General features: G+C 39.8%; 1 pseudogene; it reads right to left on the bottom strand.

Moving 5' to 3' along the window:
* Positions 1-2,913: 2,913 nt before the first annotated feature.
* LOC113255452 (60S ribosomal protein L7a-like) lies at positions 2,914-10,767 on the bottom strand (annotated as a pseudogene).
* Between the last annotated feature and the right edge of the window lie 10,114 nt (positions 10,768-20,881).

Below are 20,881 nucleotides of genomic sequence, written 5' to 3'. Positions count from 1 at the left end.
CAACTTATTTTCCTTCATGTGAAGGAATTCCCAAAGAGTTTGTATTCTCTTTCTACCTCCCATCTGCCCTGCCTCAGGCCTCTGAAAGGATTCTGGTAAGGAAAACTAGAATCTTCTTCACTTTTTTGGAATGAGAAGAGACAAGCCTTCCAGGGGAAGAGAAAGGCTTGGCATTGATAATATTTTCCCAGTCTTTGGGCGTAAGTCCTTCCTAAACTGAATAATTTAAACTGTTCCGGATGTTTCAATGCGTATCAGTCTACGGTACAGAAGGGTGTGTCTGGTTGCTGCACTCCCAACAGCTAATCGAAGACTTGCTGATCATGAACGTATTCATGTAGGAAATAACTTGATCTGTTCAAATCTTGCAGAGCACATAAGACCCAATTCACGGCTTTGAGTAACATTTCAGACTCCCTTTGATAAGATTGTGTGGACAAATGTGACATATTTTTATAAAAGTAGAAACATTGTAAAGACTTCAGGTACATGACCGATGTGTTTCTGGACTTTTCTGTTAATAGCATTGCTAGAATTAGTTGCCTATATACAGCTCCACTGCTACCCCCTCAATTCACCTGCACACATGTTAAAATCACCTGTCTTGACAGGAACAAGCCATTATTTCAGGATCGTTTGCTATATACCAGTGTCAGTATAACCACTCTACTATATCGGTTGGAAGGTTCCTTAGTCTTTGAATTTTGAGGAAGCCATACATCATATTTTATTTTATCCAGAATGTCTCAAAAATGAAACAGGTCATCTTCATGGTTTCTTTTTGCCTCTTAAAGTTCATAAAATGGAGGAATTCGTAATGCCTTGGATGAAATGAGCAGCTATTGGTTTTCACTGAGGAGTTCTTAAGTACTAGTTTTATCCTCCAGTTTATTTGGGGATCTATTTTGTTTCATACAGAGGAAAAGAGAGTGGATTAGGGCACTGGAACAGGAATAAAAGAAATCATGATTTTTCACTTCTCAAATGTTGAATGTTTTGTATAGATTTTCAATGGTCTGCACACTCCAAGTGTTACTCTGTCAGGTATGTGTCTTTTACACTCTTATAACGTAGGCTGCAGTTCTCCTCATGCACACGCAGAACCCAGTGAGTGAAAATGCTAACCAGCCCGGGGCCAGGGGCTGAGAGGTGGGAATTAATTTCAGTCTTCAGGTTTTCTCATATTGAACTTTCCTAGATGGACCGTGCTGACCCTTGCTCCTATTAATTCACTGACCTTACATTATTTGATAAAAAATTACTTAAGGAAATTTTTATTGGACAATTTGAGGATATTATATGACCGTCAAAAGCAAATTATACAATTTTTCCTTCTCTAACACTTATGCTTTCTTGCGGTTTTTAAGTTTTATCTGTCAACACACATTTCACTAAGTTTCTTTTGTGGATAGGCAGCTCCTAGGACTTCCTTTACAGGGGACAAAAGGATGCATGAAGCGTGGCTCTTCCTCAGATGAGGTTTTGGGGGGAGCTAAGGCAGCCACTCCAGGGCGTAAGCACTGTTGGGTTAACTACCATGGGAGTAACATAGAGCATTCATGTTACCTGTGGCCCTTCAGAGGGAGGGTTGTCAGTGGGCTGCAGCTGTTGGGATGTGGCGCTAGTCCTAGGCTTTAGAAGCAGCCGCAGTGTAGGGTAAAAAAATGCAAAAATGGGGCTCAGCAGACCTTCGTTCTCACTTTAGATTGGACCTAAGTGAGTCATAGAATCACCCTGTGTCTCAGTTTCCTCAGCTGTAAAATGAAAAGCTTGGCTATAGTTTTAGTGTCTGTCTAGACCTCAGTGTGATTATTTGGGTGAGAAGGATTCCCCCGGATAAGGCAGCCTCTGCAGAGGCCGCCATGCCTCCTGCCATGTACGGCAACGTTGAGGGCATGTCACTGCAATGATTAGACTATCAAGTATTGGGACTTCTCTCGTGCTAGCAGACTCTCCTCACCGCTTTTTTGGCTTGTGTGTACTTTGATAAAGCAAGTCACTATGTTGGGGAAGGCCCTCGGCAAGAAACTGAGGGCCACCTTCAGAAGAGAACAAGTGAGGACCTGAGGCCCTCAGGCCAACGGCCAGCGAAGAGCTGAATGCGGCCGACAACCACGGAGTGGCCACGGAAGCAGATCCCTCCCCAGTGAGCCCACAGCTGAGGCGGCAGACGCGGAGCCAACACCTTAACGGCAGCTTTGTGAGAGGCCGGGAAGCAGAGGACTCAGCGGGCGTCTCCGGATTCCTGACCTACGGAAACTGTGATGGAACACACGTGTGTTGTTTTAACAGGCTATGTTTTGGCATAATTAGGTACTCAGCAATAGAAAATGAATGCACTCATTTAATTAAAAAATATTTCTCAGTATTACAAAATAGAGTTTACTTATTATAGAACTTTTTTTACAATGTGAATAATGTAGCTAATTTTTATTATAATGGAGATGAACAAAGAGGGGTATTTATAATGCTTTCTACTTTGAAATAATCTCTGTTAAACCTTGATAAACTTATTAACCTTTGTTAAGCCTGTGGGACCATTTTCAGTGTGCACATGGGGTATGGTTTTGTTTCTTCATGCATTTGATGTCGTCTGGTTTCTTTCAGGCCTTTCTTTCTTTTCTTCCTCTCTTTTTCCCTCCCTCCCTTCCTTCCTTCCTTCCTTCCTTCCTTCCTTCCTTCCTTCCATCTTCTTTTCTTTTTCCTCTTTCTTTCTTTCTTTCTTTCTTTCTTTCTTTCTTTCTTTCTTTCTTTCTTTTTCTTTCTTTCTCTTCTTTCCTTCCTTCCTCCTTCCCTTCCCTTCCCTTCCCCTCCCCTCCGCCCCCTTCCCTTCCCTTCCCTTCCCTTCCCTTCCCTTCCCTTCCCTTCCCTTTCCTTTCCTTTCTCCCTGGCTGAAAAAGAACTTTTATTACTTTAATGTATGGAAAACTCAGCAGCCGTACACCTGGCCAGTTTGGTAGCCAGTTCTTTAGCTTTTGCCTTTCTCAGTTTGACAACGCAAGACACCGACTTTGGACCCAGGGTGCTGCCTCCCCAGTGACAGCGGATCTCATCATATCTGTCATTGTCATTGGTCCTGATAGCTTCCTCATGTTTAGTCAGAGCTCCTTTGTCTTCCAAGTTCACCTGTGTGAGGGGGACTGTGGTGCAGGTCTTCCTGTGGACCAGCCTGACCTTCCCTAGATACTGCTGTAGGGAACCCCCATCATACAACACGGGTCAGACAGGAAGACAACCGGCTTAATGGGAACCACATCATGTGCAATCATTACCAGCTGAGCCTTCTTGTTTTCCACAGAGTTGGTGGCAGTATTAACACCAGCCTGAAGAACAGGTGCCCTTTTAGCAGGGACATCCCCTTGGCTGACAACATTCTTCTCAATTCAGGCCCCAAATCCCTGCTTCTTCTCTTGCTTTGTCTCTGGTCTGTATATGTAGACTTGCTTAAGCAGTCGAGTAGCTGTTTAGTGGTCCAAGTCTTGGGTGAACTGGTTAATTGCAGGAGGCACTTTCAGATGTTTATAGAGAAGAGTCCTTTGCTGCTGCAACCAGATGAGAGGGAACATTTGACAAAGTGAGAGAGGTGACTTTTGGGCTGCATGTCCTGTCCAATGCCAAAGTTTTGGGACCTTTCTTCAAACTGGGACTGACCACCATTTTGGCCTCTTGCTTCATCATGACAGCAGGGTCCAGGGCCACTTTCTTCCCCTTCGCCTTCTTCCCTTTGGGAGTCTTCAAAAGTTAGAATGGAGAGAAAGGAAAGGGAATTATCTCTTTCAGGAATTTCTTAAAATTCCTGTTCCATTGTTGGTACTTTTATAAAATGCATGAACTTTCATAAAATAAAATTATTTATGTCATTGGGTTTAGGGTTGGTTAGAAGGGTCACTCATTCTTGCTGGTGCTTTCTTTTCCTAAATTGCTTTTCCCTTGGGTTCACTGGCAATTCTTGTGTCCAGTTTTCTCCAGCCCTTTTAGGTCTTCCTTCTCAGTTCAGGCCAGGCATGGTGTTCTAGTCACCATTGTTTTCTCTTTTTTTGTTCACTTCTTAAATATGAAGGTTTTATTTTTAGGACTTTCTTGTTCTAAATCTGTGCATTCTCAGGATTTATCTGTCCTGTACATAAGGCTTAAGCCAGAATTTCCTGAAGTATGGCAAACGGACCACTGCTGGAATGGAATGATTTTGGAGGCCTATGCTCATACAGTTAACTAATCCTGAGTCACATGATGAAAACTTCATGTCCATTTAATGCTTTAATCAGTTAGGTCCAAAACTTGAATACTGTTCTAATATGGGCTAAGCACCCCTGGCAATAGAGGAATACAGTTTTTTTTAAAAAATATTTATTTATTTGAGGGAGAGAGTATGTGAGCGTGCGAGTTGGGGGAGGGGCTGAGGGAGAGACTCTTCAAGCAAACTCCCTGATGAGTTCTAATATGGCTGTTCTAATATGGCTGTTCTAATATGGCTGTTCTAATATGGGCTAAGCATCAGGGCAAACTCCCTGATGAGTTCTAATATGGCTGTTCTAATATGGGCTAAGCACCCCTGTATTCCTAGAGGAATACAGTTTTTTTAAAAAATATTTATTTATTTGAGGGAGAGAGTATGTGAGCGTGCAAGTTGGGGGAGGGGCTGAGGGAGAGAATCTTCAAGCAAACTCCCTGATGAGCCCAGAGCCCCACACGGGGATGATCTCATGACTTATGAAATTATGACCTGAGTCGAAACCAAGAGTTGGATGCTGAACTGACTGAGCCACTCAGGCACTCCTAGAGGAATGCAGTTCTTAAGAGCAGAACTTTTGACAAACAAGGATAGAATCTCACACTGTATTTATCTGTGCGGTTAGCTTTTACTCACGGCAAGTGACGCTGACTTTCTGTGATGGTAGCAGTATACAGGTGTCCCTTAATTTATTAAAGTAAAAAAGGGGAATTTATTTAAAGAAAAACTTCAAGTAAATAATATATGTGCATAATATGTGATACACAGTGGGAGCAGAATTCTGAGAGTAGTGACTGTGGTATGAGGATGACTGGAATTTGAGAAACGGTGCGCTAGAGAGCGAGGAAACCACTAATGCGCCTTCATCCTCAATTGATCTATTTAATGGTTGTCAATGAACTGAGCGTGAGCTCTAAAAGGCACAGTATGGATCTGGATAATAAAAAAGAGTAACAGATGTTATTAGATGTAAGAGCATTGACTTGGAAATGATCTCACCTGGTTTCTCTTAATTGCCTCAGTCTCTGCGCTGAAGAAGCCTGTGGGTGGCCCAAAGCAGTGGTAGTCAGCGGCATCAAATTCACACGGGATGTTTCTTAAAATATACATTGTTCCCTTGCACCTTCAGAGTTTCTGATTTAGTAGGGCCTGAGAATTTGCATTTCTGAGTTACTAGATCTGGAGACTAGATCTGCTTGGTCTAAGCTAAGCCTTGGACAAATTACTTAGAACATATTTGGGGCTCAATTTTCCAAGGAAGATTTTGGCTAAATAACATAGACTTACTGAGTTTTAGAATTGGAAGCAATTGGTCCTATGTGTCCTAAAGCATGGTATGGTTTTCATTGCTGGTATTTGAGAATATTTAGATGCTATTTTAATTGTTATGTGCTTATATTAAGGTGTATTAGAAAATCACAGTGCATCAAACATATGATTTTCCAGCTCGAAAAGGGGCTTAATGTGAGTCAATAAAAATTTACTGAGTACAAAATAATATGGGTTTTTCTTAGATTGTGGTGGGGAACATGAATAAAGGAATTGGGAAATGCCGATTCTTAAAGCCTTATCTCTTGACTGGATCTCCATTTTATTTTTAAAAAAAATTTAAAAATTATTTTATTTTATTTTTAAAATTTTATTTATCTATTTATATAATTTTTTAAAATTTAAATTCAATTAATTAACATATAATGTATTATTTGTTTCAGGGGTACAGGTCTGTGATTCATCAGTCATATAATACCCAGTGTTCATTACAACACATAACCTCCCCAATGTCCCAGTTACCCCATCACTCCACCCTCCCTCCTGTCAGTTTGTTTCCTATGATTAAGAGTCTCTTATGGCTTGTCTCCCTCTCTGGTTTCATCTTGTTTCATTTTTTCCTCTCTTCCCCTATGATCCTCTGCCTTGTTTCCTAAATTCCACATATCAGTGAGATCATATGATAATTGTCTTTCTCTGAATGACTTATTTCACTTAGCATAATACCCTCTGGTTGCATCCACGTCGTTGCAAATAGCAAGATTTCATTTTTTGATGGCTGTATAATATTCCAGTGTGTGTGTGTGTGTGTGTGTGTGTGTGTGTGTGTGTGTATCACATCTTCTTTATCCATTTATAAGGGCTCTTTCCATAGTTTGGCTATTGTGGACATTGCTGCTATAAACATTGGGGTGTTTCGAATCACTACATTTGTATCTTTGGGGTAAATACCCAGGATCTCCATTTTAAACTTTAGTTGCAAATAACCAATAGTTTATTGATTCCTCTCCAAGGTTTTAGTTCAGGCCTTCAACAGCTCTTTCCTTGATATAATAAGCACTTCCCTAACTGTTTTTCCTTCTAGTGTATCCATTCTTCACACTGTTTCTAGTGGCATCTCCATAAAACACAAACTGGAGCATGTTACTCCTCTGCCCAAATTCATCAGGTGCTTCCTAGTAACTTGGAATAAGGTTCAAATTTCTTAGCATCTTACCCAGGCCATGCGATCAGCCTTCTACCATCACCCTCCACTCTTCTCCCATATCTACCTAAGTTTGACTTTTGCCAAACTACTATACATATTGGATACCACTCCTCCTGCTAGGCCCCCGTGCCTTTGCACATGCTAGTTCTCTGCCATAAGTGCTTTCTTCTAATATTTCATCTGGCTGATTCCTGCTTAGTTATCAAGGCTCAGCTGAGCCCATCCCCCATGGTAAGAAACCACACACATCTATCATAATATCTATCATGCCATTTTTTTAGATCCTTAGGTGTACGATTCGAAATTTTTCAAATATGACAAACGTGTAAAGAAAGTCCTCCTTCTCAGCTTTCCCCAGCCTCACTCTTCTCCCTCGAGATAACACTATTAATAGTTTAGTGTGTTCTCTAGATCTTTTTATCTGCATTTACAAACATACATATAAATAATGAAATCTAAGAATATGGTTCAGTAGCTTGCTTCCCCCCCCCCCATTTCAGATCTCATGGGCATCTGTGCACATCAGGGCTTGAAAACCTACCATTTTTTTTTTTTTTTGGCAATTGCCTTTTCTTTAAGGAGAGATCAAGGAAAGAGACTGACTTTCATGTCTCCAGGGTTTTTTAGAAATGTTAGAAAATCTTCATTTAATGCAGCAACTTGTCTTATTTTTATCCTTATTTTATGTCCTTGAATAAAAAATACAGTGTTTTCCAGGAGAAATTTCAAGCAAAATTAAGTAACTGACATTTCTTATATTATTTATCTATGTATTCATTTATTTATGCCACCACTCTTATGCCGTCTGAATTTTCTTTTTCCTTACGACCCTCTGCCACACTTCTAGGACCCATTCTTTAACTTTTTATATTTGAATGAAATATTTGAGTGTTTTAAAATATTATTGAATTTGATTTTCACTGTGACTCTGAGAGCTAAGTAAGACAGAATTATTCCTCTTTTACCAGGAGGGAGTTGAGGCTTGGAAAAAGTTGCCTGACCCTAGTCTGAGCATTCTGTCCTTCCACATCGACTGTGTTTGTTCCTCTGACGATCTCTTGCTTGCTCAGTGCTCACCATTGTGAGGGCCCAGCAGATATGCTCTGTATCTACACCCTTTGATAGAAAGAAATCGAGTCTGTTTAGTTTTCTTTGGATGAATGAATTTACACTAAAATATTCACACTAAAACAGTGACTTATTGTGGTACCCTTCTCCGAGTCATTATTATAGGAGTTGATGAATTACTCTAAATGAATGAGAATCACAATAGGAACTGTTGGAGAAAATAGTTTTAATTGGAATAGACTTTTTTGGTGTACCCCGAACAATTTTATATGAAAGATCCACATAAATCCACATTTCAAACCCACATTTGAATCCACATCTCTGAGTGAAGTCATGCCTAGCGCTTATGTCTTAGGAGGACACAGTCGGCTCTTAGCATATTTTTTGTGTGTGGCACATTCTGCTTTATTTTTTCACATTTCCCCCCCTCTGATCCATTTCAGTTAATTCTTAAAGTAATCCTGAAAGGAAAGTCAGACTTGCCTAGTTTCTTTGACAACTTTTCTTCAGAATAACTGACAAAGTTTTTGAACTGTGGGTATTCATTTTTCATAATAACCCTTCATGAAAATGACCAAAATATTTTCAGAAAGTAGACCACTGGGGGAACCCTTTACTGTGCAATTGCCACCTGACTCTTGAGATCTCAATTTAATTTCGTGAACTGAGATTTTTATTGCTACAGGGTGATTGGGAAAATTAATAGCAGTTTCCTCAAAGCACTTTGAGGTCCTTAGGGGTCATTTATTGTTTCAATCAGATATTCTCTTCCTAGAGTGTACATATTAGTGTTTACGAAACAATGAGGGCCTAATGAGGAATAAGGTTTGCCCCTTGCAAAGAGTTTGCCTTTCTTCCTTATATGTGCATGAAAACATGATTTTTTTTCAAGAAGGATATTAACACTGAAATCTCTAATCTTTATTCAGAAAGATAACTTAAAAAAAAATAAAGAACTAGACTGTTTATCAGCTTGATTTTTTTTTTTTTAATCCCTGTGGTGCTTTTAAATATACATAGAAAGATGGTCAGAGACTCTGGGAAGAAGGCAGAGCAGCGTCCTGATGGGATTGAAGGAAGGTCAATAACATCTGTTCTCTGAATAAGGAAAGGGAGCGGCAGGTAGCATAAACAAGGCTCTGGGCAAACTAATTAATACATGAGAGGATATCAGGAAATAGCTTCTCTGGTTTGCTGTAAATGAGATTTAATGAACTTTAGAAAACAAATAAAAAAAGAAAATCTGGGAATTATCTAGAAATAGACTTTCTGGTTGCCCCTACCATCTCAGTTTGTGAACCAACACTCTTTAAATGATTTGTCTTATAATAATTCTATTATTAGTAATAGTAGAGATGATCATATAAAGAGTATCCCCAATGAGCTCTGTGCTGAGCATGCTACATACAGATTGATTCTATTCAATCCTTCACGTAGTCTTTGGGGTAGGTGCAGATGACCCTGTGTCTCACCACTAACAACCTGCTCAAGAATGAAGAGCTAGTAAGTGCGGGAGTATGAGCCACACACGCCCCCTCACGTACTTATGCTTGCTGACTTTCCCAAACTGTGGGCTGAGTTGCCATGTTCCTTGCATGAGATAAGTACCATGGAAAACTGAAGTTGCCAATGAGGAGCGCCCCTGGCATGGGAGGACTGAAGACTCTTTGCAGTATTTACAGTACTACTGATAAAGTAAATATTCCAGGGGCAACAGTTTTTATATTTTACTGTATTCTTTGCGTTAGCTATCATTTAGTCAACCACATTTAATAGACGTCCACTTTGTGAAACTGACTTAAATATTGTGTGCACTTGCTAGGGAAATAGAGGATTTCTGGCTGATCTCTAGGAAGCTGTATTGAGATGGTGATCCGGGGGACATGGGGGAGAGGAGAAGGGATGTAAGACGATGGCTCTTCACATTTATGTTGATGATTAGAACATTCTAAATTTTTTTTTCAAGACTTCTAATTTATTATCCTCTTTTGGCTTTAACATGTACCCTCATTGATTTTATCAAATTAATTAACTACATTCTCCACACCTTCATATTTATAAATTAATCTTCTGAAATGTTGTACCAATTTATACTTAAACCGGGAAAATGCACCTAAAGTGGTTGTCTCTGAGGATTTTTCTTTAAAACTGGAAAATTTCAAATATGATGCCAATTAATTACCAATACAACTAACAAACAAATTAGATTTGTGGTTGGAGAAGATTAAAAGGGTCTTGATTTTTTCTTCCTGCTCTGAAGTGAAACAGCTAACAGAAAATAGCAGTGACACTGTTCTTGGTAAGATGATGCTGGCCTTTGTTTATGACTTTTTTGTCTTTATAAATTTCTTTTTAAAAAAGATATATTGCAATAATATTACATATTATTAAATATTACATATTTACTCTAGACAATAGAACATTGGTTAGCATTGCATAAAACAAAGCAACATGTGGCAATTGCTTAGTTAATTTCACTGCCTTAACCACTTTAACTGAGTAACCTGGTAATCTGAATTACCCCGTGTGACTTCCCAATCATCTTCCCCTGTACACCCTCCCCGGTCCCTACCTCCGCTAGCTTTCTTTCTTCCCCGTTTGCCCGATGGAAAGAACACTGAACTGGAAGTGAGGAGCCATGAGCTGTGCTTCCAATGCCATATACTAACAGCGTGATCTTCGGAGAGGCACTTTAGGACCACAGTGGATTGCAAAGGTGGCCACAGGTTTATCACCTTTTACGTTCACACCCTTTGCTTATATCCTGCCACACTGACTCTGGGCTGAACCGTGTGCCTTGCTTTGGCCCATGGACTTGAGCAAACGCGACATGCACGGAGACTTTTAAGGTGCTTGCACATTTGGCTTGCCTTTTCGCTGCTCTTGCAACTCTGTGGCTGCCACCTGAAGAAGCCTGGGTTAGCCTGCAGAATGATGAAATACGTGGGGCCCCGTCATCCTGTCCTTGCGGCCAGACCCGGAGCGACGCCATCCTAGGTCAGCCAGTTGCTGGCTGACTCACTTGTGAGCCCAGCTAAAATTAGCGGAGCTCGCCCAGACCAGAGGAACCTGCCTTAGCTGATTCGCAGAATTGGAGCTCCATACAGGGTTGTTTCACTAAGTTTTTGGCTGGGTTGTTCACAGCTAAAGATAACTAATACAAAGTCCAAATAAAAAACCCAAACAATGAACGGCAACATACCCCCTGCCTACCCCAGAACATTGTTGGAGATTATATGAGATTAGAAAGCAATGATGCCTGTGATGGACAGAGCTTCTCAAGAGCAGTGCCCAGCAGCGCCTTGGGTCTGAATAGCAGCTGGATGTTCAGTGACGAAATGAACGGGTAATAAGCTACACGATGATAAGCTGGCAGTAGCAGCAGCAATAGAAGAGTCAATATTTTAGATCCCCCAAGTAAGACATTTCATTTTTCTTTTTAATTTAAAATGTTAATGTATCAGCTGAGTAGAAGGATTGGAAAGAACAGGACAGAGCAGCAATGGCCGTCTGAAGCACCTGGGCTCTGGTCACAGGGCAGCAGCCTGTACCTATCAGGCTTTTGTCACTGTCCTCAGGAAGATATCGGCAATTGCTATCTTTCCCACTGGCATTAAACTTTTCCCAGTTATTTGACTTTTATCTTTTTTTATTATAGAGTATCTCGATTCTATCTGAAGATCATTCCCATGACAGTAGTTATAGTCTCCATCAAGAAAAATGTCTGAGAGCCAAGTTTAGAGGTATAGAGAAAGATTTCTAGTCTGTGGAGGTGCACGGACTACAAGGGCAGTAAGTCAGAATTATTCTAATGGGAGCAAATATTTTCGGAGCTAAAGATAATTAACCCAAAGGGGTCTATAAGGAATGTTTGTGTAGTTTGATTCTCATTTGTCTGGTGGAAAATATATATTTTTTTCAATCTGGTTATACTGTAAAATAAAGCCCATATAGAGAAAAGCACACAAACCCTAAAGGTACTGTTTATTGAAAAATTATAAAGCGAATACCCGTGTAACTAGTGCCCAGGTCAGAGATGGAGCCTTGCCTGCACACCCGAAGTTCCTTGCTATTCACACCATCCCCCCACACTCTGTCCTTCACGAACCCTAACCTGAACCTGAACTCGAACCCCAACCCGTACCTTAACCTTGTTAGTTGACACAATCCTTAATGATGATCAAGTCCTTATTTAGCTTTATAGTTTTACCATCTCTGTGGAGTTAACCAGCTATGTGTGTATCTTTAAACACTACAGTTTAGTTTTGCTTGTTTTGAATTTTATATAAATGAAGTTGTTCTGTATATATTCTTCTGCATCTTGCTTCTTTCGCTTAAAGCTATTACCTGCTTTGTGTAGCTGTAGTTTATTCAATTTCATTGACAGGACTTTTCCATGCATGAATACACAAGACAATTTACTATTGATGGACACATCAGTAGCTTCCAACTTTTGGATCATATAAGCAACATGGCTGGGACTGTCCTTACATCTCTCCTCTTGCGCATGCACACAAGATTCTCAAGGGAGTGCCCTTTGCGGGTCATGAGATAAGCATATCTTCAGATTTAGCAGCAGAGGCCAAACTGTTTTCTAAAGAGGCCTAGCCATTTTGCCTGCCGCAAGTAGTATGAGTGTTCTCAATGTTGCATGTCCTTGTCAGTACTTGATATCGTCAGACTTTTAGTTTATTCTTATTTTTTTTTTAAAAAGATGTATTTATTTATTTGAGAGAGAGAGAGAATATAAGCAGAAGGGGCAGAGGGAGAGAGAATCTCATACAGACTCCGCACTGAGCATGGAACCCAACGTGGGGCTCGAACTCACAACCCTGAGATCAGGTTCTGGGCCAAAACCAAGAGTTGGCCGCTTACCCAACTGAGCCACCCAGGCACCCCCAGACTTTTAATTTTTGCCAGTTCGGTGGGCGTGTAGTAGAATCTCCTTATGATTTAAATTTGCATCTTCTCATTATTTATGAGGCTGAGCATTCTTTCATACATTTTTTAGCCATTCGGTTTCTTTTTTATGAAGTGTCTGTTTAAGTCTTCCGTCCTTTTTTCCTACTCTTTGTGTCTTTTTCTAATGTTTTGTAGGTTTTTTTTTTTACACGTTATGGATATGAATGTTTGTCCTGTTTTACATGTTACAATAGCTTTTTCCATTCTTGGATTTTTAAAATCCATTAATGTGTGTCTTTGGATGAATTATAAAGTTCTTAATTTTAATATACTGAAATAGATCTAATTTCTCCTCTTTTGATGCTTTTTTGTCTTATTTAGGAAAACCTTTCCTATCTGAAGACACGAAGAAACCTATCAGCTCCTAAAAGCTTTACAGCTTTATCTTTCACTGTAACTGTATTACAGGTACTGATTCTTAATTGTGTCTGAACTAAAGCTGTAACTTCATTGTTTTTCATAGGGATATGTACTTCTTCCAGAACCATCAATTGAATAGGATATTATTTCTCCGTGCCCTGCCATGTCATCTTAGTTATAAATCAAGTGCTCTGGTATGTGTGGGTCCATTTCTGGACTCCTTATTCTGCTTCACTGGTTTACTTGTCCTTTCCTGCACTAATGCCACATCTTCTTAATTATCATGACTTTATAATAAGTCTCGACATCTGGCAGAGCAAGTCTTTACACTTGGTTCATCCTCAAGAAAGTGTTAGCTATTCTCTCAGGGAAACCAGAAAGACAAGCTTGGAATCTACTGGAATCATTCAAGCAAAAGATGATGAGAGCATACATTAGGGTCATGGGAATAGTGATGGAGGGGAGGGGCTGGTTTTAGACACTTCAGGAGGTAGTTGGAAAGAATGCCAAACCATTGCTTCTAAATGGTGTAAGGAAAAGGCTTTGGTGGAGAAAGGTTATATGAATATATCAAAGAGAAAATAGTGAACATATAGCAACTTCTTCAAAACAGGCTACCCACAGGCTACGTGGAAACTTTTACAACAGTAAAGTTTCAGAAACTTAAAAAAAAAATCAGAAATTGTAGAGAATTTGAAAGAACTAGAGACCTATAGTTGATATGAAACTGGTGATTGATGATAAATATATTAACAGGAATTATGCATGGCTCCGCTTTGTTTAATATTATTTTTCTGTTTTCGACATTCCTAGCAATCAGTTTTTCAATTTCTACATCTGGTGCAAGTTTTTCAATTTCTACATCTGGTGCCTTTCAGGTAACTTGATTTGAGTTTGTAACATCATAAGTCCTGCTGAAAATGCATTCAGTATTTTCCAACTGATAGTATCTTCCAGGCTTTGGCTCAGCCTGTGTTTTCTAACAAACTCTCTTATCGTTTTTTCTCCTATACCGAAATTTTTTTGGTATGTCCTTTAACAAGTTCAGGAAAAGCAGATCAAACAATAACTAGACTAGTGTGGTCGGACTTCATATTTGGTCCCCTTCCTGTTAAGAGATTAATTAATAAGATACATATTAGTTTGTGACTGCCAGTTGATTATTAGAGAATTTTCATTTGCTTTGAAATGGAGGAATATTTAATGTAGTAATTACACAGTCAGATATTTCACACTCAAGATCACACCTTCTATTTCTATTCCTTGGCCTTCTGAGATTTGCGCTTTTGAAAGAAATGGGCCCTCTGGAGCATGACAAATTTGATTTAAAGGTATTTGCAACAGGATGTTATTTTCTGTCAAAAGCTAATGCAACTGTAGGTTCTCTCTTCCGAGTTTGGAACTCATGGGCTTGGGAATTGCTAATGTAAATTCTAATCTTAGACCTGTTGGCATGGCAAATATGGAAAAAACTCAGACAATTGCTCAAAAAGTATAGATTAAGGTTGCAGGACCTATAATTAAGACATTTTGGAATTTAGTGAGTTACAAACTGATTTTCAAAAGCAATAGTGGCACTTGCAAACGAGAAAAGAACAAAATGATAGGATGTAGAAACAAATGCAACTTAGAACTCAGATGTCCCAAACTTGCGTGTGATATTGGTGCGGGTAAGGAAGGTTCTTTTAACTTTCCAGCTGTGAACTTCGCAGAGTGAAAGATAACTCTGAAGCAGCGGCGGCAGGATACCCAGAGAAGAAAGAAGTAGACCCTGAGCGCTCCCTAAGAATGTACGGTATGTAAATAAACATGCTCACCGACCCAGCAATCCCGCTTCCGGGTATTTATACAAAGAAAATGAGAACACAGACGTGAAAAGATCCCTCTACCTCTATGCTCATTACAGCATTGTTTACAATAGCTAAGGTAGAGAAACAACCTAACTGTCCACGGATGGATGAATGGATAAAGAAAATGTGGTACATATGTACAGTGGAATATTATTCAACCATAAGAAGAAGGAAAGCTCCCCATTTGCAACAACATGGTTGGATCTTGAGGGCATTATGCTAAAGGAAATCAATCAGAGAAAGACAAACACCATATGATCTCACTTACATGTGGAATCTAAAAAAAAAAAAAAATCCCTAACCCCCTACCACCTCCCCCAAAAAACACCAAAACAAAAACCCTGAGCTCACAGATTCAGAGAACAGATTGGTGGTTGCCAGAGGTGGGAGGTGAGGGATGGGCAAAATGGGTGAGCTTCTAGTCATAAAATAAATAAGTCATGGGGATGTAATATATAGCATGGTGACCATAGTTAATATACTGTATTGCATATTTGAAAGTTGCTAAGAGAGTAGATCTTAAAAGTTCTTATCACAAGAAAAAAATGTTTGTAACTATGTAAGGAAATGGATGTTAACTGGACTTATTGTGATCATTTCACAATCTATACAAATATCAAATTGTTATGTTGTACACTTGAAAGTAACACAATGCTATATACCACATATTCCTCAGTAACAAAAATAAACATGCTTACTTAGTAGGAAGTGCGTCCTCTGGATTCGGGATATAGCGCGAGTCATAAAACTTGGACTCAAATCTCAATCCTATTTTTGGATGTGTCATTTCATTTCTGTGTCTTGCCTTTCATAGAACATGGTTTGCTATGTATTTATAATTCATTCTTGAGTGTTTACTCAGCAATGAATTGAAGGAAATTCTTTAGTTATCGAGGATCTGGTTTTGAATCTATTGCAGACCCCTACAGTTCTATGCAAGGTATTCTACCCGCCCCCTTTTCAGCATTCACAAAAGGGGTGTTTCCGAGGAGTGAACCAGTTACACATTCCTCTGAGGAAATGGTATTAGGATTGGAGGTTGGTATACCAAACTACATCAAAGAGTCGGAGCAGTCTGGGTCTAATCGGGAGATAGAAACCACATAGTAGGTTACACAGAGGAAATTTGATAGAAGAATTTTTAACTCTAATAAGTGAGTAACTATAAGTAATTTTATATAGGACCTACAGGCTGAGGGAGAATACCTAAGGAAAGACACATTTGGGAGGAGTTCAGACTTGGATAAAACGTGCTTTGGCCACCTAAGAGCAGAGAAGTTGGCTGGTGTGGAGTTACAGGCAAACATTAGGCAGCGCTCTGAAGTGCACGCAGGTGGGGAGCAGGTGATCGGCAACGTGTCGTGTGCGCATGTGCTGCGGGGCTGCATGTCAGCAGGGGCCGAAGGTTTTTGGTGGTGAGGGATGCATTGGGGATGGAGGTGGGTGGACGAAGGCTTTCAAGAAAGCTGAGGACGAGTCATCCCCTGGCCAAGCTGCAAGGTGGTGAGGGATCATGTTGTGTGGCATGGGCAGGCTCCATCTGCACATGGTGGACACTGACTTGCCTCCCCTACCTCCCCTACCCATGCTGAGAATTTCTGGAAGCCTCTTCCTCTTGCAGTGTCCCTTCAGCACCCTCTTTGGGGGAAGCTTAATATCATACTCACCCTAAAGGCGAAGTGTTTAAAGGAATTCATGGGTGGTTTATCATAAAAGATTATATTTAGGGTTGTGTTTGGATTTGTGAGGCAATAAACTGATAAACAACAAGGGGTCCAAGAGCAGTAAAGAAGGCCAGTATCAGCATTACAAAACATTGGTGGCTCTTTTCTGTCTGTGAAAGGAGAGCCTTTAAGAGAATGCAGGCAAACAACCTTTTTTTTCCTTGTTGACAAAAGACTCAAAAACTTTGATATCTTTTCAGTGTTTTATGGCATATTAATTTGTGCATTTATATAAAGTGGGGCAATTTCTAATCCATATTTTTAAAGATAAATGCAAACCTTAGAGAGAGTCATATTCAAATAAGCATGTCCCAATAACCACAAGTAATAAAACATTCAGCCTCCGGAAAACAATAAAGGGATGCAATTCATAAACCCAGGGACTGCTTCTCATGTCCCTTTTCCGTCTTTGGCATGATTCTCTTTCGTATCACGTTACGTTGGAGCCTCTCGTCTGTGACCCTCCACCCCCACAGCATAACTCCTCTATTTCTCTGAACCCCACGACTTACTCTCTCGTCTCCTGTCATCCTCTTTCTCCCTCGACTTTGTCTCTCTTTCACTCTCTCCTACTTAACTTTTTCTTTTCTCCTTAGCCTTTCCTCTCTGGGTTCTGAGCTTCAGTTGTCCTCTGCCCATTTGCTAATTCAGCCTTGCCAGACGGAGTCCTTGAACTGGTTTGTCAGAGAAGCCCCTCACAAGGCAGAGGCGGGAGGAGCAGCAGGAGGGGTGTCTCATTCTCTTCCCTGAGGTGGGTGGGGAGGCTGGGAACATTAACAGATTATAAATCCTGTCCCCTTCACACTTTCTCCTCATCAATCTTTGTTGACTCCTGCAAAGAGGTATTCAATATTCAATATTTAAATGTTCTTCTTGAAGTTCTTTGAATTTACAGCCTAAGGCCCACCCTATTCTTCTTTCTCTTTGCTGGGCTGTACATCATTTCTCTTGATTCCTTGGAAAGGACAGCCAGGTGAAGTGTGAGCACGCATGCACCCGCGAGTGCGCGCACGCACACACACGCACGCACGTAAGCATGCACATTACACATCATTCTCTCTTCTAGAAAACCTTGAACATCCATATTAGCATTTAAACTCTTTGCCCTCTGGTATCTCTGCTCCTTAAAACTTGCAAGGAAAATGTGTTCCCTAAGTAACCATATTCACAGTTCCGTGTTCGTTTTAGTCATTCTTCTGCATAGGCAAGCAGCAGCAGGAGTGCCGGGAGTGGCCCCTGGGTGGGCGCTGAGATGCCGTCTGTGTGCAACCCTGCCATGTTGGAAGCACATGAGAAGACAGGACTCCATGAAGAAATTTGGGCAACTTTTACTTACTTGCAAACTAAGAAAATAAAGTTGCTAGGGTTTAAATATATCTTAGTTCATTATTCTTTTAAAGGTATATAAGATTTTACTGTTTGAATGGCAATCAGCCAGGATTTATTTTCTAAAGGTGGTAGTCATTATTTATGAAATACCTCAGCCTCCTTTCTCTTTCGGAGACATAGTAAGATTGTGCTGCCTATGGATCAGGTGACTGGAATTTCCAAGCCAGAGCATTTCATTGCCACCATGAGACTCTGAAGAGCTGTCGTTCTTCTTTGGCATGGTGACTGGTCACATTAAAGATGGTAGCTGCTCCATCAGCCAGGCCCTAGTGTGGGAAGATGTAAAGCAGAAAACTCAGCCATTGTGCCGGACATGTCATGTAGGTGAGAAATAAGCCTTTGTTGTTCTAAGGCACTAAGATTTGGGCGTTGTTTGTTACTTAGCATAATTTTATGCTCTTTATCTAATTTACCTCATCTTGACCAATTCCCTAAACTCAAACATTTCTTCTTGCCCTACTGGCAATATCTTTTTGTCCTGGATAAGTACCTTGACTAACTATAGAACGTTGGAACTGCTGTACAAACGTCTCCATTTTGTGTCATTTCTGTCATTGTTTTTTGGAAGAAACATTTATGAAATTAATAAAAGTAAAATTATTTTTATAACAAGGGTCCCCCATATATAGGCTATGACTTTAATGTATTAAAATTATTGGAAAGAGAGAGCTTTTCACTAGTGTAGATCTTATCTAATTTTCTATATTAACTTCCAGGTGATTTCCTTCATTTGCTCTCATTTACTCATTCATTCATGTATTCATTTATTTATGTTTTTGTTCAATAAACTATATTGAATGCCAGTCACTGAGCTAGGCTGGAGATATCAGTATTAGTAAAACTATCTCTATCACTATTTTTATATTAAATTACTAACCCATTTCTTTTTTTTTAAACCCATTTCTTGTGTAGAAAAACTAGGGATTGTTAAAAATAAAAGAGAAGGTCATTTTATTTTATTTTGTTTTATTTTTAAAATATTTTATTTATTTATTTGAGAGAGAAAGAGGATGAACAGGGGGGAGCAGATGGAAAGGGAGGAGCAGACTCCCCACTGAGTGGGGAGCCCCACACAGGGCTTGATCCCAGGACCCTGAGATCGCGACCTGAGCTGAAGGGAGATGCTCAACTGAATGAGCCACCTGGGCGCCCCAAAAAGAAGGTCATTTTTAAAATGATTTGCATTGAAAAGTATAAATATCTTGCACATAATGAGCAGGTTTAAAGCTCTTTCAAACTATTAAGGAAATGTATATTAAATAGGCAAGGAGCTTCTTGTTAGTTCCACCTACTTTTAACTCGTACAAATTTAAGATAGCTAAATTAAAGAACTACTACTAGTTGTTTTGTTTTGTTTTGCTACCAGAGTTTACGACTAGTTTTTATGTGTATTTGATATAACTGAAATAACTGATCTGGAGATACGTCAGAACCTTGGTAAATTATGGAGGTGGATGACTTTTATTATAAATTTATTTCATTTGCATCTACCAAGTGAGATAATGTTGCGTATTTTCCCACACAGAAGGGTGCTTTGAAAGTGGAGCCGTGGTACCCTCCAGCGGTTGAAAGTACTCATTTCAGGGGTACTTGGCTGTCGTGGGAACTCTTGCTGGTATTGGGTGTATTCTGTCACCGGATAGCTTCCCACCATTGAGTATTGAGTTTGGTTTAAAAAGCTGCAGATGATATTTACCAGGATAAAAACAATGAATTACAGAAAAGCAACACAGAAAGAGTAGAGCCCTTCCAGGTTGAGCCCTACTAGGGAAGAAGAGAGAGAAGAAACTGTATTAGAAAATGTTCACATATAGGTGATGAGGTTTCAAGATAAGAAATGGGTGGCACAGCGGTTAAACGTCTGCCTTCGGCTCAGGGCGTGATCCCGGAGTTATGGGATCAAGCCCCACATCAGGCTCTTCTGCTATGAGCCTGCTTCTTCCTCTCCCACTCCCCCTGCTTGTGTTCCCTCTCTCGCTGGCTGTCTCTCTCTCTGTCGAATAAATAAATAAAATCTTAAAAAAAAAAAAAAAGAAATGAGGTGGCTGGGTCAAGGGCATGTGATAAAGAGTCTCTCTCAGAACATGCCTCCTCTGGAGGCTGACATCATATCTGATGGGACACACACACACACACACACACACACACACACACACAGAGTCTATGTGTGTATCCTTCCATTTCAAGGATGATCCTGAAGATTTCTGAAGTGTTACAGAATATATTCTATAATGTATGCCATACCTCCATGTCATATTAATATTTGGGAAGAAAATATCATTCTATAATACTATGTTGAGACATATATTATGTGAAATAAAAATTTATTACTCTTTTCCTATATTTGCCACTAGGGATGCTCTTGGTGCTTCCAGTGAGGTTTTAAAGGGCTTTCTATCTCACATTTCTGCCAGTACTTCATGTAGCAGTTTGTTAGCTCATAAGTTCAGGAACGTCACAGGGTAGACTAGGTCCTCAGGGATGTAGCAATGAAATATAGTCTAATATATTGATATTAATCCTGCCCTTTGACACTAGAATTATAAAGGCATTATATTACAGTAAATTTGGCTCATACCAATAAGTACAGGTGGGAAAGAAGGTATAAAGGTCATGCTGTTTCCTACTTATTTTTTTGTCTAATAAAACTATAAGAAGCAGTTTTGATCATGGAGAGTGAGAAAGATGGGGAGAAGGACAGACGGCCATAGTAGAGCATTCTCTGATGGATGGCATTTTGTAGAAGCCAAGTGGAATTGTTAATATTTCAATATACATAATATTTCCTGTATATTAAAAATAAGATTTAAATATATTAGAG

The sequence above is a fragment of the Ursus arctos genome, unplaced genomic scaffold (assembly GCF_023065955.2).
Source record: "Ursus arctos isolate Adak ecotype North America unplaced genomic scaffold, UrsArc2.0 scaffold_11, whole genome shotgun sequence".
NCBI lineage: Eukaryota > Metazoa > Chordata > Mammalia > Carnivora > Ursidae > Ursus > Ursus arctos.
The sequence above is the reverse complement of the archived record's forward strand: the minus strand, read 5'-3'. Positions and strand labels throughout refer to the sequence as shown.